At 44.2% G+C, this 15000-nt stretch overlaps 1 long non-coding RNA gene across 2 annotated transcripts in view; it reads left to right on the top strand.

The window, feature by feature from the left end:
- LOC138859728 (uncharacterized) overlaps nt 1–13519 on the top strand; it is a 70350-nt gene extending 56831 nt beyond the window's left edge. Inside the window, exons 3-6 of one of the 2 annotated variants that reach the window (XR_011398208.1) lie at nt 5338–5448; nt 8461–9835; nt 9956–10157; nt 10294–13519. This is a non-coding gene — a long non-coding RNA (uncharacterized lncRNA). Of the gene's footprint in view, nt 1–5337; nt 5449–8460; nt 9836–9955 lie in introns of both variants that reach the window. The other variant, XR_011398207.1, reaches the window with a different exon arrangement.
- Nucleotides 13520–15000: the final 1481 nt, after the last annotated feature.

Raw genomic sequence — 15000 nt, 5'->3', positions numbered from 1 at the left:
TGGCCGGAAGAGCGATAAGAAAGATTGTCGGCCATTAATACTCTGCTCTGAGGGCGGCCACGTGGGTTGGAGCGGCTGGCGGTGCGCGGGCTGCCGTTCGCGTAGGCGTGGGTGCATGCGGTTTGGGTATCCAGTCCGTTTTTCTTCTTCTTTTTCGTCTTCTTCTTAGTATCCAGTCGGTTTATTATTATTATTATTATTATTATTATTATTATTATTATTATTATCATTATTATTATTTCTTTTTCTTTTTCTTTTTCTTTTGAGGTTGGCAGTTTTTTTAAGGGGGGGGAATCGAATGTATAGTTTGGATGATATATATATATATATATATATATATATATATATATACATATATATATATATATATTCTTTGGTTCTTTTTCTCTTCTTTTCTTTTCTTTTACCTTTTTTCTTTTTTCTTTTCTTTATTTTTATTTTTTTTTTTTTTATTTCCTATTTTTCTTTATTTCTTGTCTTTTCTTTTTTCATTATCTCTTTATCTTTTCTTTATTTCTTTTTCTTTTCATTATTTTTCTTTATTTTATTTTTCTCTTTATTTCCTTTTCAACTCTCTTTTCTTTTCTTTTCTTTTCTATATTTCCTTCCCCACTTTCTCTTTTCTTTTTATTACTGGCTAAGCAACGTGCCCGAGTGCCGTCAGCTGACCACTGGAAAAGTCGCACGTGATTGGCCAATTCTGAGTACCTGAGACGCTTGGCCGACTCTGATTGGCTGAGAGGAGGAGGAGTGGGGAGGGAGAGAGGGGAGGGTGAGAGGGGAGGGAGAGTGGGCAGGGTGAATGGGAAGGGAGAGAGGGAAGGGAGAGTGGGCAGGGAGAGTGGGCAGGGAGAGAGGGCAGGGCGAGTGGGCAGGGCGAGAGGGGAGGGTGGGTGGGAAGGGAGAGTGGGCAGGGAGTGGGTGGGGAGGGGGAGTGGGAAGGGAGAGTGGGGGAGGGGGAGTGGGCAGGGTGGGTGGGCAGGGCGAGAGGGGAGGGTGGGTGGGAAGGAGAGAGTGGGCAGGGTGGCGGAGGAGGGGATGTGGGATAGGGAGAGAGGGAGGGAGAGTGGGGAGGGAGAGTGGTGTAAGGAGGTGGGCAGGGGTGGGTGGGAGAGGGCAAGAGTGGGGGAAGGAGTGAGAGGGAGAGGAGAGTGGGAAGGGAGGAGGAGGAGAGTGAGGAGGTGGGAAGGGAGAGAGAGGGAGGGTGGGTGGGGAAGGGAGGAGAGAGGGTGAGGTGGGAAGGGAGGAGTGGAGCAGGGTGGGTGGGGAAGGGAGAGAGGGAGGGTGGGTGCAGGAAGGGGAGAGTGGGGAAGGGGGAGGGAGAGTGGGCAGGGTGGGTGGTTAGGAAGGGAGAGTGGGTAGGGAGAAGTGGGCAGGGGCCTGTACTCCAGAGCGAGTGGGCAGGGAGAGTGGGCAGGGAGAGTGTGGGCAGAGCGAATACTCAGGGGGAGTGGGCAGGGGTGGCAAGGCGGAGGTGGGTAGCGAGTGGGCACGTCGAATACGCAGGACGAGTGGGCATGGCTAAATAATCAGGGCCAGGCGGAAATGGGCAGCGGACGGGCGGGGGCGCGAGTGCAGGTGTAAGGCGGCCAAGACAGGTGTGCGCCACCTGTGCCCATTCCGCCGAACCGGGGAATCACGTTCAGTGGGGGCTGGCTTTGTGTTTGGGGGGGGGGGGGGGGTGTATGTGTGTGTGTGTCTATGCGTGTGTATATGTGTGTGTGTGTGTGTGTTTATTTATCTGTATCTATCTATCTGTCTGTGTATCTATATATGTCTATATATGTCTATATATATGTCTATATATATATATATATATATATATATATATATATATATATATATATATATATATATATGTATGTATGTATGTATGTATGTATGTATATATATGTATATATATATATATATATATATATATATATATATATATATGTATGTATGTATGTATGTATGTATGTATATATGTATATATGTATATATGTATATATATACATATACACATACACACATACATCCTCCCAAATAAGTGTGTTTGTGTGTGTATTAGTGCACATGTATGTGTGTGTTTGGTCTATCTGTGTCTGTATGTGTGTGTTTGTGTCTGTGTATATTTATGTGTATTAATTAATGCTTGATACATTTTGTTAAACAAAAGGTTCACATAGATTTACCATATTCACTTGACTTAGCAACAATTAACTTTTTTTACATGATTCATAATTTTGAAAATCTTATCATAATCACTTTTCATATCATACATTTTGATTATTTATAAAGATTTGATTTTCCTTTGCCAGTTTGATATCATTTTTTATCAAGTTTTATTAACCCTCCGGATAGTTATTTTATATTATTAACGATGTTATTACTTTTGTTGTTATTACTCATATTTCGTTAGTGTTGTTGTTATTCTTGTAAAGAAATATTGTTATTAGTATTAGTAATAATATAATTATCTTTTTTAATCGCTATTAATATCACTATGAATATCATCACCGTAATCATGTTATTATAATTATCAAAATCTATATCACAATTATCGTTGATAGTATAAATATCTCTAAAGTTATAAAGAAAATCAAATTTTGTATATAATATTTACCGTATTCTCATATTTATCGCATTCTCATATTTCTATTCTCTATTTCTATTTCTATTCTTTTACTAAAACGTTGCCATCAATATTTTCAATTTACATCCAGTATTGCAATAATTTTTTTTTTTTTTTGACAATAATTTTTTTGTTATGCCTATCATTTCTTCGCAATTTCTTCCCATTCTCTTTCAGTTTTCTCCTAATTCTCCGATCAATCATCCATTTATGCCTTCCTCTCTTTTATCACTCTTTCTCCTTCCACTCCCTGCGTTCACCTGTCATCTACCTGTCATTCACCCAATCAACATATTTATTCATGTGTCATATCCTGGCATTCCTCATATGGCGAAGTATGTTCTGTATACTTATTCCTGTGTTATGATTTTGGTATACTTTTTGTAGTTGCAAACTGTCCTTGTATGTTTAAATGTGGAGTATGTTTGACAAGCTCACATTATTAAGCTTTGTGTGATTCTTATACCATTTTAACAGATCCACATTAGTATGTTCTTTGTTATTCTATCATTTTAATGCAATTCTTATATTCTAACAGATCCACATCAGTATGTTCTGTGTAGTTCTTATACCATACTAACAGATCCACGTTAGTATATTCTATGCCAATCTTGTATCATTCTTTCAGATCCACATTAGTATATTCTGTGTAGTTCTATCATTCTAACAGGTCCACAATAGTATGTTCTTTGTAATTCTATAATTCTAGCAGATCCACGTTAGTATATTCTACACAATTCTTGTATCATTCTTACAGATCCACATTAGTATGTTCTGTGTAATTCTTATATCATTCCAATAGATCCACATTAGTATGCTCTATGTAATTTTATCATTCTAACGCAATTCTTATATTCTAACAGATCCACGTTAGTATATTCTATGCCATTCTTGTATCATTCTTTCAGATCCACATCAGTATGTTCTGTGTAGTTCTTATATCATTCTTTCAGATCCACATCAGTATGTTCTGTGTAGTTCTTATATCATTCTTTCAGATCCACATCAGTATGTTCTGTGTAAATCTATCATTCCAACGCAATTCTTACATTCTAACAGATCCACGTTAGTATATTCTATGCCATTCTTATATCATTCTTTCAGATCCACATCAGTATATTCTGTGTAGTTCTTATATCATTCTTACAGATCCACGTTAGTATATTCTATGGAATTCTTGTGTCATATTTACAGATCCACATTAGTATGTTCTATGTAATTCTTATATCATACTAACAGGTCCACGTTAGTATATTCTATGCCATTCTTGTATCATTCTTTCAGATCCACATTAGTGTGTTCTGTGTAATTCTATCATTCCAACGCAATTCTTACATTCTAACAGATCCACGTTAGTATATTCTATGCCATTCTTGTATCATTCTAACAGATCCACATCAGTATGTTCTGTGTAATTCTTACATCATTCTTACCTCGTGTTCTTTACATTCCGATCGAGTCTCAGATACTCGACAGGGTATGACACACACACACAATACACTCATCCATCACACTCCACGTTCCGCTGTTCGCATGATCCCCCTCCCTCCCTCCCTCCCTCCCTCCCTCCCTCCCTCCCTCCCTCCTTCCTTCCTTCCTTCCTTCCTTCCTTCCTTCCTCTTCCCTCGCTCCTCTTCATGCCTCTCCGCTCTCTATCCATTCCCTTTTTGACTCCCTCCCTCCCTCCCTCCCTCCCTCCCTCTTTCCCTTTCTTCTTCCCTCCTCTTCATGCCTCTCCGCCCTCTATCCCATTCCCATTTCACTCCCCTCCGTCCCTCCCTCCACTCCCTCCTTCTTCCTTCCTTCCCCTCTTCCCTCCCCTCCCTCCACCTCATCCCTCACCGCCCTCTATCCTCATTCCCCTTTTCACTCCCCTCCTCTCCCTCCCTCGTTCCTCTTCCCTCCCTTCCGCCCTCCTCCCTCCTTCATCTTCCCTCCCACCCTCCCGCCCTCCCTCCTTCCTCTTTCCTCCCTCCCCTCCCTCTATCCATTCCCTTCTCATTCCCTCTTTTCACTCACTCCCTGTCTTCTTTTCGATTCCTTCCTGCCTTCCTCTCACTCCTCTATCGGCCCCTGTCCTTTCCCTCCCTTCCACCGCTGCCTACTCTCCTTTCTCTCTCTGTCTTTCGCCCATTCCCTCCTCTCACTCCTACTCCGCTTACTTCTCTCTCTCTCTCTCTCTCTCTCTCTCTCTCTCTCTCTCTCTCTCTCTCTCTCTCTCTCTCTCTCTCTCTCTCTCTCTCTATCTATCTATCTATCTGTCTCATGTCTCTCTCTCTCTCTCTCTCTCTCTCTCTCTCTCTCTCTCTCTCTCTCTCTCTTTCTCTCTCTCTCTCTCTCTCTCTCTCTCTCTCTCTCTCTCTCTCTCTCTCTCTCTCTCTCTCTCTCTCTCTCTATCTATCTGTCTATCTATCCGTCTCTGTCTGTTTGTCTCTCTCTTTCTCTCTCTCTCTCTCTCTCTCTCTCTCTCTCTCTCTCTCTCTCTCTCTCTCTCTCTCTCTCTCTCTCTCTCTCTCTCTCTCTCTCTCCATACCTTCTTCTTTTTCCACTCTCCCCATCGTCCGCCTTAACGTCCCTCCTCTCTCTCTTCCTCCCTCCCTTCCCCTCCCTCTCTCTCTTCTCCCTCCCCTCCCTCTCTCTTCTCCTCCCCCCCTCCCCTCCCCTCCCGCCCACTCCCCCCCCCCCCGCCCACTCCCCCGCTCTAACGACCGCCCTCTCCGCAGCCTGATGAAGTACTGCGAGGAGACGCAGCAGGAGGACGTCCTCGTCACCGGGATCACGCAGTCCGACAACCCCTTCAAGGAGAACAAGGCGTGCACCATCTTGTGATGCAGGTCGGTGAAGGAAAGAGGGGGGGGGGGGGAGGGAAGGAGGGAAGAGGGAGGGAAGGAAAGAAGAAGAGAGAGAGGAAAGGAGAGAGGAAGATAGAGGAGAGAGAGAGGAAGGGAAGAAGGAAGAGAGAGGGAGGGAAGGGAGGGAGAAGAGGGAAGAGGGAGGGAGGTAAGGAGAAGAGAGAGGAAGGGAAGGGAGGGAGAAGAGAGAAGGAGGAAGAACAAGGCGTGCACCATCTTGTGATGCAGGTCGGTGAGGGGAGAGAGGGAGAGGGAGGGAGGAAGAGAGGAGGAAGGGAAGGAGAAGAAGAGAGGAAGGGGAGGAAGGGTTGGGGGAGGGGAGGAAGGGAGGGAGGAGAGAGAGAGAGGGCAGGGTCTGGGGAGGGGAGGAAGGGAGGGAGAAGAGTGAGGAAGGGGAGGGAAGAGGAGAAGAGAGAGGAGGAAGAGAACAAGGCTGATGCACCAGAAATAACTTGTGATGCAGGTCGGTCGGAGAGAGGGAGGGAAGGGGAGTGGGAGGAGAGAGAGAGGAAGGGACAGGGAGGGAGAGAGAGGAGGGAGGGGGGTTGGGGGAGGGGAGGAAGGGAAGGGAAGGGAGGGAGGGAGGGGATGGGAGAGGGAGGAGGAAAGAGAGAGGGAGGGAAGGGAGGGAGAAGAAAGAGAGGGAGGGACGATGAGGAGGTTGAAGAGGGGAGGGAGAGAGAAGAGAGAGAGGAGGGAGGAGAAGAAGGGCGAAGGGGAGTGGATGCAAGTCGGTCATTCCGTTGAAGGAAGAGAGGGAGGGGAAGGAAGAAGGAAGGAGGAAGGGGAAAGGAAAGAGGGAGGGAAGGGAAGGAGAAGAGAGAGGGAGGGAAGGGAAGGAGAAGAGAGAGGGAGGGAAAGGAGAAGGAAGAGGGAGGGACGGGGAGGAGAAGAGAGAGAGGGGGAGGGAGAAGAAGGCGGGGGAGGAATGCAGGTCGGTCTCCGTTGAGGGAGAGAGGGAGGGAAGGGAGGGACGAGGGCGGGGGTTGGGGAGGGGAGGAGAAGAGAGAGGAAGGGAATGAGTGGGAGACACGGAGGGAGAAGAGAGAGGGAGGGACGTGGGCAGAGGATGGGGAGGGAGTAGAAGAGGGTGAGGGAGGAGAGGGTGGCGAGGGAGGGAGAAGAGAGAGGAAAGGAAGGGAGGGAGAGACGTGAGCGGGGGTTGATGAGGGAGAAGAAGAGGGCGGGGGAGGAGTGGGTGTTTTTTTTTTTTTTTTTTTTACTGATGCTTTGTCAGAGACGGTCGGTTGGCACTGGGAACTTATCAACGGGATTAATATTATTATTTGTTTTATTCGGTATTCGGGGAGGCTACCTAGAGAACATCTCAATGGCTGGTCCTTCAGTGGGTCTTTCGCGATAGGCACTCACACACACTCACTCACACACTCTCTCTCTCTTAATCTCTCTCTCTCTTTCTCTCTCACTCTCTCTCTCTCTCTCTCTCTCTCTCTCTCTCTCTCTCTCTCTCTCTCTCTCTCTCTCTCTCTCTCTCTCTCTCACTCTCTCTCACTCTCACACACACACACACACACACACACACACACACACACACACACACACACACACACACAAACTGGGCACTTCTCACTGGCACTGGAATATTCCCCAGGGGAGTGAACGGAGACATCTCAAAGATCAATAAAATGGGCAGGAAATGGGAGTTGCTCATTAAACGGGCTTTAGTGGGGCAGGCTCTGGGACTTTACAGTGAGCTGGCACTCTCTAAGGCCAAAGACTCTGGGAATAGCGGGGCACTGGCACTGGAACTCGCCAGTGGGCAGGCACTCTGTAAGGCCAAAGACTCTGGGAATAGCGGGGCACTGGCACTGGAACTCGCCAGTGGGCAGGCACTCTGTAAGGCCAAAGACTCTGGGAATAGCGGGGCACTGGCACTGGAACTCGCCAGTGGGCAGGCACTCCGTAAGGCCAAAGACTCTGGGAATAGCGGGGCACTGGCACTGGAACTCGCCAGTGGGCAGGCACTCTGTAAGGCCAAAGACTCTGGGTATAGCGGGGCACTGGCACTGGAACCCGTCAGTGGGCTGGCACTCCGTAAGGCCAAAGACTCTGGGAAGAGCGGGGCACTGGCACTGGAACCCGTCAGTGGGCTGGCACTCTATAAGGCCTAAGACTCTGGGAATAGAGGGGCACTGGCACTGGAACTCGTCAGTGGGCTGGCACTCTCTAAGGCCTAAGACTGTGGGAAGAGCGGGGCACTGGCACTGGAACTCGTCAGTGGGCTGGCACTCTGTAAGGCCCAAGACTGGGAATAGCGGGGCACTGGCACTGGAACCCGTCAGTGGGCAGGCACTAAGTATGACAGGAACTAGGTCTCTCCCTATGTCTTTAAAGATGCTGTCACATTAGCACTTTTCCGTCAATTTTTTTATAATTTTCTGAAATTTTGTCAATTTTTGAGCGAATTGTCGATTCTCCAGTCTGACGATAATGATCATTTCCGTCTGAAAACCTTTCCGTCAACTTTTTCAGCCAAGCATAGTCAAATCAAGAGCTATATTCGAGAATGTTTGTATTTATGTTAAATAAAATTGTCAAAAAAATGACGGGAAAAATGCTAGTGTGACACGTGTGTGTGTTTAGTGTGTTTCTCTCTGTCTGGTGAACACAGATGTGTCTATATCGTCTTGTGTTATTATCCCTCTGTGCTACTGTGGTGACCGGCATTTTTTTTTTTTTTTTTTTTTTCACTGTCTGCCTGCCAGTCACAAAGATGTTATTTATAGACTTGTCCTATTCTCTACCTTTATCAGTTGAGTTCTGAAGGCTATTTGATTATCAAAGTCAGTCGCTATGCTGTTATTATTGCCTATGTTGTCATTATATATTCTATGCTCTATTCATGTTGTTGATATCTCTTTCATGATTGTTATAGTTAAAATTATTGTAGTCTATGCAACCATAGTTCTTGCGGCGGTTATTAAACAATTCCTCTCCCATTTTCTAATTCCCGTTTTCTCTGATTTTTTTCAGGCCAAACCGCACTAAAGCGGCGAAAGTGTGAAGGCGAGAACAGAAGAAATCCTGCTGATTTTTTTTAAATCAAAGAACGCAAGAAAGAGAAATATTCGTCGCCTTCCACTATCTGCTTTTTTTCTTCTCGGATTATCTTAAGATTTATCCTTTAGCTTATTTTTTTTCTAACCCGCCATACCTTGATTTGATTTTTCATTTTGTATTCATAGTACGTTTGTATATCCATTATTTATTAACGTTTTTTTTTCTATATTGTGATTTTTTTTTTCTTTTAAATCTGAAAGACACAAATAATCCAAGTGGAAATTATTCTTAAAAAGTCAAATAATTTTAGTCACGGAAAATGAATTCCTTTTTTTTTAATCTCATAGGATGATGTGGAAAACCTTTCACGTTTGCTTGTTGTTTGTTTGTCACTCCACTTCGTTCAAAGCTCACTGACAAGGTTGTATGACACGCGGAGCTTCGGTGGAGGCCCTGGGCGTGGGTGTGTACGTGGATTTGTGTGTACGTGGATTTGTGTGTACGTGGATTTGTGTGTACGTGGATTTGTGTGTACGTGGGTCTGTGTGTGTGCGTGCTAAACGAATCCCTTTTATAGGAAGGCCTATGCGTTACCCCCTCCCCCTCCCCCCCCCTTCCCCCTTTTCCCTCTTCTGAATCTGGTAGAACACAAGAGGTTCTGAAAGGCTTTCTCTAGTCCTGACCTTTTGAAGGAAGAGGTCAAGATCCCGGCCCCCGCCCCACCTCCCAATTCTCTCCTCCAGAAAGAGGTCAACATCCCCCCCCCCCATTCTGAAGCAAGAGGTCATAGTTCACCCCATTCTGAAGCAAGAGGTCAGAGTTCACCCCCTTTTGAAGCAAGAGGTCAGAGTTCACCCCCTTTTGAAGCAAGAGGTCAGAGTTCACCCCCTTTTGAAGCAAGAGGTCAGAGTTCACCCCCTTTTGAAGCAAGAGGTCAGAGTTCACCCTCTTTGAAGCAAGAGGTCAGAGTTCACCCCCTTTTGAAGCAAGAGGTCAGAGTTCACCCCCTTTTGAAGCAAGAGGTCAGAGTTCACCCTCTTTGAAGCAAGAGGTCAGAGTTCACCCCCTTTTGAAGCAAGAGGTCAGAGTTCACCCCCTTTTGAAGCAAGAGGTCAGAGTTCACCCCCTTTTGAAGCAAGAGGTCAGAGTTCACCCTCTTTGAAGCAAGAGGTCAGAGTTCACCCCCTTTTGAAGCAAGAGGTCAGAGTTCACCCTCTTTGAAGCAAGAGGTCAGAGTTCACCCCCTTTTGAAGCAAGAGGTCAGAGTTCACCCCCTTTTGAAGCAAGAGGTCAGAGTTCACCCTCTTTGAAGCAAGAGGTCAGAGTTCACCCCCTTTTGAAGCAAGAGGTCAGAGTTCACCCCCTTTTGAAGCAAGAGGTCAGAGTTCACCCCCTTTTGAAGCAAGAGGTCAGAGTTCACCCCCTTTTGAAGCAAGAGGTCAGAGTTCACCCCCTTTTGAAGCAAGAGGTCAGAGCCCCCATCTTCAGCAGCTCTGACCCTCCTGAAGAAAGGTCAAAATCCCTCTCCCTTCTGAAGCAAGAGACTAAAGATCACTTCCCTCCTTCATAGACAAAGTAAAACCCTTTTCCCAACCTGAAAAAGAGGTCAAAGTTCCCTCCCCCACTTCAGAAGCGAGGTCAACCCTCCTCCCAACCTCCTGAAGCAAGAGGTCAAGCCCCCTCCACACACATTCAGAAGCAAGGTCAGACCCCTTCCCTTCCTAACCTTTCGAAACAAGAGGTCAAAGCTCCCGTCCCCACTTCCGAAGCGAGGTCAACCCCCCTCCCAACCTCCTGAAGCAAGAGGTCAAAGCCCCCTCCACACACACACTTCAAAACCGAGGTCAACCCCCTCTTGCCTAACTTGGCCCCCCGAGAGAGCCGGGGTCAGGGAGCCAACGTGTGACCTGTTCTCATCTCCCGTTCTTAGGTCATCCCTGCCCCTCATCATCATCATGTTTACCAACTCAAAACTTCTGGAGGATTCTCTCTCTCTCTCCTCCTCCTCCTCCTCCTCTTCGTCCTCTTCCTCTTTCTCTTTTCTCCCCATCCCTTCTTCTCTACCTTCTTCGGTGTCATTGCCTTCCGTTTCTCCCTCTTGCATTTCCTCTTCTTCTTCATCTGTCTATTCCTCCGATTCCTTTTCGTTTTCTCATATTCCCCCTTCTTCCTCCTTCGCCTTCTCTTCTTCCTTCCTTTCTTCCGCTGCTCCTAGTTCTCTTTCTTTGTCTTCTCGCAGTCTTTCTTACACGTCCTCTTCTCTTGGTTCTTCTTCCTCCTCTTCGTATTTGTATTTCTCCAGTTTTTCTTCCTTCCCCGCTTCGTACCCTTTGCTGTTTTTCCGCGTATGTCTCTTCTCATCTTTATTCCACTTCCTTATCACGTGTTTCTTCTTCTCTCTTCTCTCTATCCACACATGCCTCGCCTCTTTCTTCATTTTCTGCTTCTCCTTCGCCTCTCTCTCCTCCATCTTCATCCCTTCTCTTCTTCTCGTCTTCGCTGTCTTCCTCCTCTTCTGCGTACTTTTCTTTCTTTTATTCTTTCTCCCTCTGTGCATGTTTTCGCGCAAATTTACAAAATTGACTGAGGAAACAACATGAAAAAAGGTGTCTACGCGTTTTCGTATTTACGTTTTCATGTAAGTATTTTTTTGCGGTTGTGAGTTTTGTGAGCGTGTGTGTGTGTGTGTGTGTGTGTGTGTGTGTGTGTGTGTGTGTGTGTGTGTGTGTGTGTGTGTGTGTGTGTGTGTGTGTGTGTGTGTGTGTGTGTGTGTGTGTGTGTGAGAGAGAGAGAGAGTGTGTGTGTGTGTGTGTGTATGTATATCTGTGTGTGTGAGTGAGTGAGTGTGTGTGCGTGTGTGTGTGTGTGAGAGTGAGTGAGTGAGAGTAAGAGTGTGTGTGTGTGTGTGTTGCACCTTTCCTTCTTAAATTATTTATATAATTACTAAGAATTAGCTTCATGCAGTTTGCGAGGTCGCTCAATTATAACGAGGAGGGGGAAGAGAAGACAGAAGGAGGGAAGAGGAGAAGAAGGGAGAAGAGAAGAGAGGAGAGGAGGGGCGGTGAGAGGAGAGGATGAAAGATGAGAAAAAAATGAAGAGGTGAGGAGAGGAGGAGAGGGAGAGAAGGAGATTGGAGTTTCACGTCCTGTTGACTTTTAGCGAAGGAGGGAATAAGAGAAGGGAAGCAGAAGAAGAAGGAAAGACAAAAAAAGAAAAAATATATATAATAGGAAAGATAAAAAAACAGAAAAAAATATATAATACCACAGCAGTGAATTCCACAGTAAAATCACGAAAAAAATATAGAAAAGAAAGAAAGAAAACAGACCAATTAAATATTGCAAGGCGAATGTTGCAATAGTCCTCATATATCACTTGTAGATTGAAATTTCTCTCATGTGAATTTGTAATATGATAATGAGGGATGTAAAAGGTGTGATGAAGACGCCAGAGAAATAGTAACGGTTAACTATCATAATATTCATTAATTCCGATAATGTCATAAATTTATCCTTTCGGTTTGTTGAAATTGTGTAAGGTCCGACCCAATCAATTTTCATATATACAGACCTGCATATACGAAGAAATTAAGGCCTATCTGTCTATATATCTGATAGGTATACATTTAACCATCTATTTGCCGGGTTGATATGCATGTCTAGACTGATAAATCATTTATTTCTTTATTTATGCATGTCAAGTATACGAATATTCATGTCAGTAACGCAACGAAAACTTTGCCATCGAGAAAATCAGGTAGTGATTGATAAATACAAAAGTACACATTAAATATTTTAATTTCTCAGGTTTTGGAAAACGTGTTCCTGCCAAACGGAAATTTTGAACACTTTATCACGCCCAACTTTCCTGAAATTGTTCATTGCCAAGGGTGAACATACCAGCCATGAGACAAGCAGGGACTAGTACGAAAAATAAATTACGAAAATATATTAATACAATAAGTTACAAAAAAAAAAGAAAATATATCAATAAAATATGGTATTCACTTTCCTATATCACACGTCTGCACGCTGTCACTTGCCCGTGTACATTGCTGTTCTTTTTTTTTCCTTCTTATTCCTCCTTCGCCACAGACTTGGGCGGATGACAGTACAAAGAGAAACGCACGAAAATTGCCCTCAGTCCGACCACGTTCTCTCGTCCTGCTCACCAGCCAGACATTCACCACGCTGATTCGTCCTTTACCTTCTGGGATGCGTATATACATATAAATATATATCTACACAGCTTTTGGGGGGAGAGGTATATGTGCGTATGTGTTTTTCCCTTTGTTTCTTTTCTGTTTAGGCGACTGCACTCGTAAATATTTTGATATTTACAAGTCGAGGCGGTCTAGTCGGAGTCCAAAAATGGCGGCGAGGGGTTTGTTTACATCCCTCGCCTCCCAAAATCGACACTGGATTGACACGTGGCGTCTCGCTCTTCTTGCTCTGGGAATACTGCCTTGTGGGGTTGCCTTCTATTCTGGGAATATTGTTTTTCAAGGGCAGCGTCCTTCGAAACGCTGCCCTTGGAGAATCACCCGGAAAGCCAGTGGAATTCAAGCCTTTTTTTTTTTTTTTTTTTTTTCCTTCGTCGTCCAGAAACACAGCCAGGGAAGGTTGGTCATCTGATCTGGGAACAGTCCTCGAGAGGGTTTTCTCCTGTCTGGGATCATTTACCTGCGCCTGGATGCCTTACAATTCTGGTGTTTATTGTCAGGGAAAATCCTTTTTTTTTTTTTTTTCTTTTTTTTTTGGCCAGCTTTCATTGCATGCAAGTTTGTGTTGTGATTTACATTTTTTTTTTTTCAAATTCTGTGTGAATGTGTGTGAGAGATGGAGCGTCTTATTTCAAAATGGAAATGTTTATGCCTTCGGAAAAAAAGGCTATTATAATATGCCCGTTTTTTTGCGCATTTTCAACCTATGTAATTTTAACTAACTATTGAAAGTAATGAAGTTACTTCAGCTTTGCCAGTTTTTAATACAATGTTCTGCTTGTCAATAAGATTGTGTAACAAACACAAAATAGTTTTTCTTATCCTTTGTCCAACATTTACATTGCGAATAAAAGAAACACTTGTAAATACACAAACACACATGCGAAAGCATATTCCTCTGGTTAGGAAATATTTCGCAAATTATGAAGAAAAAAAATCTTTTCCTGTTGATGTCCAAACAGACCTTGCATTTGCTCATCATTACAAAGACTACAAGAACAGCTTTCAGTTAAAAAGTTATTTCCAGAAGGTCAAGTTGTCAGTTTAGTCAAAAAAAAAAAAAGTTGCTTTTAGACTACTTAACTGCCAGTCACAACCAATTCGACTGTTTAGAGCAGTCGGCCAGCTGCTTTCGGACCATCAAGTCGCCAGCTGCTTCCAGACCGTCAAGTCGCCAGCCCAGACCGGACAGCTGCTTCCAGATCAAGTCTAGACCAGTTAGACAACTGCTTCCAGACTGTCATATTGCCTTTCCAGACCAGTTCGACAGCAGCTTCCAGAACACCAACTCGCCAATCCAAATTAGTTGGACAGCTGCTTCCAGACCATTAATACACCAGTCGAAGCAAGTCAGACAGTTACTCCTATATCATCAAGTCCCCAACCTGTAAGGGTGAGGATAACCTAAGTTACCTCATCCTTTTGAGATGTAATTTTTGTCTCAATAAACTATAAGTCCCCAAAAGACAGTGTCAAAGTCAGTTCGTCAACTGTTTCCAGACCACCCACTCGCCACTCTGGACTAGCCGGACAGCTGCTTCTAGATCGCCAAAATCCCAGTACAATACACACTTCAGCTGTCATATTGGGGTTGAATCCTTGCACTAGTCAGCAAACCATAGGCTCCTGGCGTTTCATTCCATACTAAATTTATCCCTTCATAAATTTCTTGTTTTATACTGAATTTATCCTTTCTTAAATTTCTTGAGCATCGACAATGAATCAAACATTTCTCATGTTTTAAGTAATGGGATCAATTATGGAAATTCTCGCATTTTTACATATGATTTGCACCCGTATTGACAAAACTGAAATTCTGGAAGAAAATGTGCCTCACCCCTTTGGAAAAGAAGATTGCTGACTCTGGAATACGATTAAGATAAATGCAAATACACTTGCATAAGAAGACACTGCCACAGGAGAAAGAAAGTAATAAAAATAAATGTCTAAACTCATCAAGAATTCAGTGTCAAAATTTGCATTTTTTTTTTTTTTTTGCGTCACACATGCGTCTCCATGTTTGGTCATATCTACATAAATATCAGCATACGAATATACACATTTTTATATCTACATCTATCTGTACAGACACGCACATCCCAAGATCTGCTGAACGAAAATCTGAGACATAATTAAGAGAAAATATCAGTTGCAATAATGATACAGCCTAATGCATGTTTAGGTTAAATATCTGATGACCTTCGAAATATATACAAATAAATTAATGTCAGAGATACCCTATATGTATCCTGTATATATAATATACACACATAGGTGCGTGTGTGGGAGG

This window comes from Penaeus vannamei, chromosome 38, assembly GCF_042767895.1.
Source record: "Penaeus vannamei isolate JL-2024 chromosome 38, ASM4276789v1, whole genome shotgun sequence".
In the NCBI taxonomy this organism is placed as follows: Eukaryota; Metazoa; Arthropoda; class Malacostraca; order Decapoda; family Penaeidae; genus Penaeus; species Penaeus vannamei.
Note: the sequence above shows the minus strand (reverse complement) of the source record. Positions and strands in the feature narration are given on the sequence as shown.